Source organism: Hylobates moloch, unplaced genomic scaffold, assembly GCF_009828535.3.
Source record: "Hylobates moloch isolate HMO894 unplaced genomic scaffold, HMol_V3 SCAFFOLD_14, whole genome shotgun sequence".
In the NCBI taxonomy this organism is placed as follows: Eukaryota; Metazoa; Chordata; class Mammalia; order Primates; family Hylobatidae; genus Hylobates; species Hylobates moloch.
This window is the reverse complement of record NW_026652289.1, coordinates 7,866,593-7,875,530: the sequence shown is the minus strand read 5'-3', so window position 1 is coordinate 7,875,530 and position 8,938 is coordinate 7,866,593.

Below are 8,938 nucleotides of genomic sequence, written 5' to 3'. Positions count from 1 at the left end.
CACACCCCTCCCCCCATCTTATGCCTATAAAAATCTAGGACCATAGTGGGCACAGACATGAGTGGCTAGACGTTGAGAGGAGCGGAAGAACACACTGGCAAACACCAGCAGACACCGCAGGCCAGTGACAGTGGAATGACATAGACACTGAAGAGAATTCAGTCAGGGATGGTCAGAGGAGAGTCCAGCCGCTGGACGGCCCGACTCCAGGGGAAGATTGCTTTCCCACTCCATCCCCCTTCTGACTCCCCATCCATCTCCCCATCCATCTCACTGAGCGCTACCTCCACCACTCAATAAAACCTCGCACTCATCCTCTAAGCCCACGTGTGATCTGATTCTTCCAATACAGTAAGAACCTGGGATACAGAAAGCCCTCTGTCCTTGTAATGGGGAGTTGTAAACACTCACCCCTAGATACTGCCATGGGGTTGGAACCCAAACATGCTCCCCGCAACCTCTGCACCTGCTCATCTGCATGCTCCCCCTATGGGGCTGAACAGTGGGGTTCCAAAGAAGCGAGCCACACCCCTGTCACATGCCCTGCAAGGGGGATAAGGGAACTTCTCCGGTTTCACATCCACCTCTCAGAAGGCTGTCCTGACATCATGACCTAGCCTGCCATGCCTCTGGGTAGCATTCCATCTCTGGAGCCAGGCCTTCCAACTGGGCTGCTCCCGGGCCCTTGCCCACTCTGGTAAGTGGCTCCCCACTGGTTCTTCTGATAAGACTGGGGTGTGGTGAGTGAGATAGGGAGACACTTGCCTCAGGGACAATATTTGTGGGTTGCTGAAAAACTCAGTAATCAAGATTCTATTTTAATGGATCAGTAAGAGTGCTTAAAGGAATATTTATAGTTTCGGGTGTTTGAGAAGAAAAAAAAAGATTTCTTCTCCAGCCTTAAAGAGTCAGAAAAAGAAGAATAAATTGAACCCAAAATAGAAGGAAGAAATCAAGGAAATAGGAAATACACCAGCAAGAGTTCTGTTTCTAGCAAAAAAAATTATCCTCCTACAGATAACAACTATAAGTGCTGGAAAAATACATAAAACCAACTAACCAAGGACCCTAGAGAGTGAACCAAAGCAAGCACACTTCACAGGAGAGTTGAAGTTCACAGGAAGCAGCCAGCATGGGGGAAATTCTCATTTTTTTCAGCTTTACCCTAAGGATAGCTGCAGCTGGCTTGTGTCATAGGTCAACTAAAGCTCCTGTAAATAGCTCACCATTTTTCTGGCTCATGAAAAAAAGAGAAGGTCTCAAGGGCAACCAGGGCTACTGGAGGGTGGAAGAAATCCAAGAAAGAAGAGCACATGAAATGGGAATCCCTAACTTTGTGCATAAACTCTGGACAAGTCAGTGGGTGACCACTGAACCACGCATAAAGAGAGCAGACTGCACCAGTCCAAACTAAGATCATAACTACTGTGTAACCACTGGCAAGACCAAGTTTGAAGTTTAACTCTAACGAGCCTGCTAAATGAACATCCACATACTTTGTAAAAAGAGAACGGAATTCAGAATCTCTACAACATATCTTTGACAATGTTCAGGATACAATTCAAAATTAAAAGACATATGAAGAACCAGCAAAATGTGGCTTACTCTCAAGAGAAAAGGTAATCAAGAGAGCCTAACCCTGGGATGATCCTGATGTTGGAATTATTACATAAAGGTTGTAAAATAGCTGTTAAAACTATGCTCAGTGATTTAAAGAAAATAGGCAATAAATGAAAACTTAAGAAATCTCACTAAATACATAGAATACATGAAAAGAACCAAATTAAAATTTTAGAACTGGAAAATAAAACACTTGAAATAAAACTTCTACTGGATGAATTGAACAGCATAATGGAGGTGAAAGAGGAAAAAATAGGTAAGTTTTAATATAAATCAATAGAATTATCTAAACTAAAGACAGGAAAGAAAAAAAGACTAAAAAAGTTTATCAAACACCAGGAACCCGCGGTATAATGTTAAATGTACTGGCAAAAAAATCCCCAAAAGAGAATGGGGCAGAAAAAATATTTGCAAAATAATGACAGAAAATGACCCTCATTTGGTGAAAGAGAAAGATGTACAGATTCCAGAAACTCGGAGGACCCCAAACAGAAGATGTTGTATTATATCAATATGTATAGATTATATATGCAGAAAACCATTTTTAAAGTATTCGAATCAAACTGCTATAAACCAACAATAAAGAGAAATCTTTGAAGAGAGCAAGAAAAAAATTCTACATTACATACAGGAGAACAGTGATTCTAATGATCACAGAATCTGATCAGAGACCATAGGGTGCAGAAGATAGTAGAACAATATTTTAAAATGCTAAGAGGAAAACAAAACTTGTCAATTTTGATTCTATTTCCAGATATATATGTTTGTTTCCAGATATATATATGAAATATATATATATTTCTCTTTATATATATTTCATATATATATTTCTCTCTATATATATTTCATATATATTTCTATATATATTTCATATAGTTTTTCTGAAATATATATATATTTCAAGAATGAAGACAAAATAAAGACATTTTCCAAATAACAGAAAACTAAGAAAAATTGCCTCTACAGACCCACAGCACAAAAAATATTAAAAGAAGATTTTCAGGCTAAAGGGAAATAAAATGTCAGATGGTAACTTTCATCTTTAAGCAGGAAGAAAGAGCATCAGAAATGGTAAATATCTAGGGAAAAAACCTGTTTTAATTTATTTAAAACACATATGGATATATTTATAATTCTAAAAGTATCTTGTGGATTATACATCTATATGTATGTGGATTATACATATATATGCATGTATACACACATAAATAATAGCATAAAGATGGTGGGGTAGTGAATGGATATACACACTTGTAAGATTCTTACATTCATATAAAATGATACAGTTAAACTAGACTGAAAAGTTAAGAATGAGCATGCGATCTTCAGAGAAAACCACTAGAACTGATAAATTAGTTTAATAAAGTCACGTGGTAAAAGATTATTGTAATCAATTGTATTTTTAAATACCAGCAGCACAAATTTGGAAAATAAAAGCTAAAAATTTATTTACAATAGCTTCAAAAATACAATATTTAGGAATATATTTGACAAGATACATGTACAACTTACAACTGAAAAGTACACAACATTACAGAGAGAAACTGAGGAGCACCTAAATACATGGAGAGATAAACCATGCTCATAGGTTGGAAGACTCAATGTGGTTAAAACGTCAATTTCCCCAAATGGATTAATAGATTTATTACAATCCCAACCAAAATTTCAACCAGCTGTTTTGGAGAAATTATCAAACAGATTCTAAAATGGACGTCACAATACAAAAGACGCAGAATAGTCTAAGATTTTTTTTAAAAGAATCAATTTAGAGGATTTGTACTAATTATGTCAACACTTATTGTGAAGGTGTAGTAATCAAGATGGTATGTAATTACAAAAGGGTAGCCATTTATAAATGGATCAGAATAGAGTCCAGAAGTAGATCTACACATATAATGCCCATTGAATTTTGGTGAACATGCCAGAAGAAAATTCAATGGGGAAAGGAGATCCTTTCCAACAATGGTGCTAGAATAACCAAATCTTTACAAGGAAGAAAAAAACACTACAGAGAACCCCACACCACACACAAATTTTAAAAGGGATTGTAGGCCTAAATGTATAAGCTAGAAATATAAAACTTCAATTATGTTTTGTTATTAGGTATAAGCTAGAAGTACAAAACTTCTTGGGAAAACATACAAACACATTTTCGTGATTTTGGGGTAGGCAAACATTTCTTAAACAGGAGGTAAGTAGTATAAACAAGGAGAAAAATGATCATTGGATTTTATCAAAAATTTTTAAAATTTCCTAAGGGAAACAATTAAGATAATAAAGACAAACCACAACATTTGGCAAAACTATACATATATGACAAAGCACTTGTATGCAGAATATATAAAGAAGTCCTGCAACTCAGTAAGAAGAAGACAAAAAAGTCAATTAAATTGTGGGCAGAAGATTTTTTTTTTTTTTTTCTGAGACGGAGTCTTGCTGTGTCGCCCAGGCTGGAGTGCAGTGGCGCAACCTCAGCTCACTGCAAGCACCGCCTGCCAGGTTCACGCCATTCTCCTGCCTCAGCCTCTCCGAGTAGCTGGTACTACAGACGCCCGCCACCACGCCTGGCTAATTTTTTCTATTTTTAGTAGAGACAGGGTTTCACCGTGTTAGCCAGGATGGCCTTGATCTCCGTGGGCGGAAGATTTGAACAGATTCTTCACAAAAAGAAGATATATGAATGGCCAATAAACATATGAATGCATTATTCTACATGATTCATTGTAGAAATGCAAATTAAAACCACAATGAGATGTCAAGATACACCCATTAGAATGAATAGAAAATAAAAAGACTAGCCCAATTGTTAACGGGTACATGCAGCAAACGGAACTCTCATATACTGCTAAACAGAATACAAAATAGCACAACCACTATGGAAGACTGACAATTTCTTAAAAAGTTAAACATACATAAGACTCAGACATTCCATTCCTAAGCATTACCCAAGTGAAAAGAGAATATCTGTCCACTCAAGGACTTGGTTGGGCAGTCATCCCTTGGCATCTGAAGGGGATTGGTTCCAGGATCTCCCTCAGATACCAAAATCCAAGGATGCTCAAATTCCTTACATCAAATTGTATAACATTTGCATATAACCTACATCTATTCTCTTATATACATCTCTAGATTATTTATAATACATAATACAATGTAAATGCTATGTAAATAGTTGTTTACTATATTTGATTTTGAAACCTATTATTTTTATTGTTGCATTCTAGTGTTTATTGTTTTGCTATTTATACTTTTGATCCATGGTTGGTTGAACCCACAGACACAGAGGGCCAACTGTACAATATTGTTCATGGAAGGCTTCTTCATAGTAGCCAAAATATCTGTAAGCCACCTAAATATTTATCAATTGGTGGCCGGGCACGGTGGCTCATGCCTGTAATCCCAGAACTTTGGGAGGCCAAGGCGGGCAGATCACGAGGTCAGGAGTTCAAGAACAGCCTGATCAACATGGTGAAACCCCATCTCTACTAAAAATACAAAAAAAAAACAGCCAGGCGTAGTGGCGGGCGTCTGTAATCCCAGCTCCTGGGGTGGCTGAGGCAGGAAAAATGCTTGAACCCGGGAAGCAGAGGTTGCAGTGAGCCGAGATCGCGCCACTGCACTCCAACCTGGGGGACACAGCAAGACTCTGTCTCAAAATATATATATACATTTGTCAGTCAGTAAATGGATAAAAAAATATGGTCTGCCCATACAATGGAATACAAGAAAAATCAATGATCTACTGATGAGAAAAACAATATGATGAACATCAAAGCCATTCTGCTGAGCAAAATGAGCCAGAAGTACATACTGTATGATTTCATGCACAGAAAGTTAATCAGAAGTTGCCTGGGGTCAGGAGTGGTGGGAGAAACGGACTGAGAGGACCTTGAGCAAACTCTGGGAGCAATGAAAATGTTCTGAATCTTGGTTGCAACAACGATTCACAGGTTTATACATCACTCAAAGCACATCAACCAGGACAGTTTAAATAGATCTTTATCTTACTTTTACCACAATAAATTGGATTTTAAAATTAATGTGCACGCTAATCACTAGGGAGCTAGTTGAAATGGAATTCTGATCCATTAGATTTGGGATGGTCCCTAAGATTCCACATTTATTACTAGCTGCCAAGTGATACCCATGCTGATGGTCTGAGTTCCACACTTAAGGGAAGCTTGAGACTACGATAATTCATCCCCAAATGATGAAGCTGAGGAGCGTTTTATGAATCCTCTTCTCAGGTGTGATTAACGTTACCTCTCTCCTGCTTTTAGAGCTGTGCCATGTCCCGGAACTTTCCCTGATGCGACATTAATACTCTGTGAGGTTGCTAATAACAACCACGTCTGGCATTTACAGTGCACACACTAAGTGTTGGGTACCGTTCTTACAGCTGTACATGAATTTACACATTTAATCCTTGATGCAAAAGCAGGTACTATTGCTATCTCATATTGACAAACGTCAAAACAAAAGCCCAGAAAGTTTATGGGACTTGCCCAAGGTCACCCAGCTGATGAGCAGATAAGGTGGATTCAAACCTAAGCATCCCAAACTTTTAAGCACTGTGCTCTATGGCTTCTCCTTGGAAGAATTATAATCCTCTGAGTGAGGAAATCTTCCTGCTTTGCCACACTTTATGGAGGGCTTTACTGGTTCAACATCAAATATTGATTGAGCACTTGCTATGTGTCAGGGATTTACCCAGGAGTTGGTGGTCTGCTCTGTGCATACTTCCCTGAAAACACATATAATCCTTTGCCTACTAACCCAGCATTGGCGGTGCCCACTCTGTGCGTTGTTTGCCGAGAATGCTGACTGTCATTACTTTGCCGCCTCCCTCCATTCTCCCACTGGGGGAGTCACAGGTGAGCAGAAGCAGCCTCATACGTTTCCCTAGTGTCAGAGCCAGAGCTATGAGAGAACCAGGCTATGAGCATCTAGGGATTTGTTCTGCTTTTTTGATCTCTGACTATCAGAAATATGGAGCGTTGTTCAGATATCCCTGCAACTCGAGGAAATTCATTTAAACTAAAGCATGATGGCTGTTAGTGGGATGTAAGGTAGAGCTGACTCTGGAGCTCCTTCCTGCAGGCCTGTCGTATTAGTCCATTCTCACGCTGCTATAAAGAATTACCTGAGACTGGGTAATTTATAAAGAAAAGAAGTTTAATTGGCTCACAGTTCTGCAGGCTGGACAGGTAGCAAGGCTGGGAGGCCTCAGGAAAATTTCAATCATGGCAGAAGGTGAAGGGGAAGCAGGCACATCCTACATGGCTGGAGCAGGAGGAAGAGAGTGAAAAGGGAAGGGCTACACACTTTTAAACAACCAGGTCTAGTGAGAACTCACTCGCTATCATGAGAACAGCAAGGGGGAAACCTGCCCCTGTGATTCAGTCACTCACACCAGGCCTCTCCTCCAACACTGGGAATTACAATTCCACATGAGATTTGGGCAAGGACAGGAATCCAAACCATATCACCTGTCAACATTTCCATCTCCTTGACCAAGTGGGAGTGAGAGACTCCTGACCCCTCTCCTGGAATAAGGATAATATAACCCAGGGCTTCAGAGTTGTGAGCTCCACGTGCTAGCTTGTTGCAGCAAGTCTTGCAGAAGTTGAGTGATGGGGACAGAGACCCAGTAAAGGCTCTCCTAGAAGAGCTGCATGATGCATGAGCAGTGTCCACTACAGTACAGGAGCCTTTCAGGAGAGATATAAGGAGGAGTTTCCTGAGCAGGAAAGTTGTTGATCACAAGAACAGGTGAGCAATGAAGACAAAACTAAACTGGAGTCACAACGACTCGGATATAAATCCACCCTGAGGCAGGAGACTGGACCCATTGACCTGCCAGAGCCCTTATATATCTATAAGTTGACCTCAGAGAGTTTCAAATCTGATAGGACTTTGTGAGTACCATATAGAAGATAAAGGAGCTGATCCAAGGGAACGTTCGCCAAGCCCACTTCCCAGTTGAGAACAACATGGCTTAAAAACAGCCTGCACAGCTTCCTGGACGTCCCATCACATTTGCCGAATAGCATTTTGGTGAGCTGAGAATCAATGAATGAGAAACAGATGGATTTAATTTCCCTTGAAATTAGGGATGGGTGAGCCCAGCCACACTGTGGAATAGCTGAAGGTCTCAAACTATTTTTTTCAAGTGCCTTTGGTTCAGAAAAACCAAAACCATGGTTTTGCAAAGCACGTTTCCCCTCATTCGTATGAGGGTTCATGTATTTTAAGGGGAATTTGATCTGCATATTTCAACTTCTTTACACTTCACTTATCAAAATGCTAAATAAAATTTCCAGGAAGTCTGAGAAATATTTATAACTTTTTTTTCCAAACTATTTTATTTAGGAAAGGAAACAATGGGGAAGTTTGGAAAATCCTACAAAAGAGAAGGTGGGTTCAGGTGGAAGTTCACACTTCTAGGGAGTTCTATGTCCCAGAATTACGCGCACATTAGGTGTGCAGTCACAATGTGCTCAACGAATATATTTGAAAATCTCTTGAAAAGTGAGGGGGAGGGTGGGAAAGTTCAATAAGGACAAGCTTGAGGAAAGGCTGAAAAATACAACACAATTTAAAATAGCTTCTCATCTCTAATAGCCAGCCAGTGTATTCCTAGTAGCCATAAATCTAACGACGCAGAACTATAGCATTCTTGTATCATCCACCAGCATGAACTCCACCATTCTTCAGATGTCTTTTCTCTTTATAAGAGATGTGATAAAGGTGCTTATAGGATGCTCATGAGTGGAGGGATGGCAAGAGGAGAGGGTGGAAGAAATGCACCACAGAGGGTGGGCGGGAGCAGGTGGTGGAGCGAGTGCCCAGCGCCATCTTTGTTTTAGAGAATGACTCAGACCACAGACTTATGTGTGAGCTCTGAAGAGCTGTTTCCACTTAAAGCTTAGCTTTCGGTTCCAGGGGACCAAGCAAGACACAAGGGGGAGAGACGCAGTCATTCCATCTCTCAGGGAGCTCAGTCTGTTTGTATTGTGCTGGAAGCACAGTGCTTGCTCATCACTGACAGGCAGACTTCTGCTCATAGTGGCATTGGCAGAGAGTGCAGCAATGGACACTGCCCAAAAGGAGAGAAGAAGGAAAAGGCAACTCCTTGTGGTATCTAATTACGTTTGTCTCAAATGCCCAGGAGACATTCCCTGGGGATTCCCAGAAAAGCAATTTGAGATGAGGATTTGAGAGGCAGCAATAATAATTATTGATAAAATCTAAAGAATAATGTTTATTACGATGAATATGCTTCTCATTTTAACCCCCAGGCTGGTGCAGGAAGTGC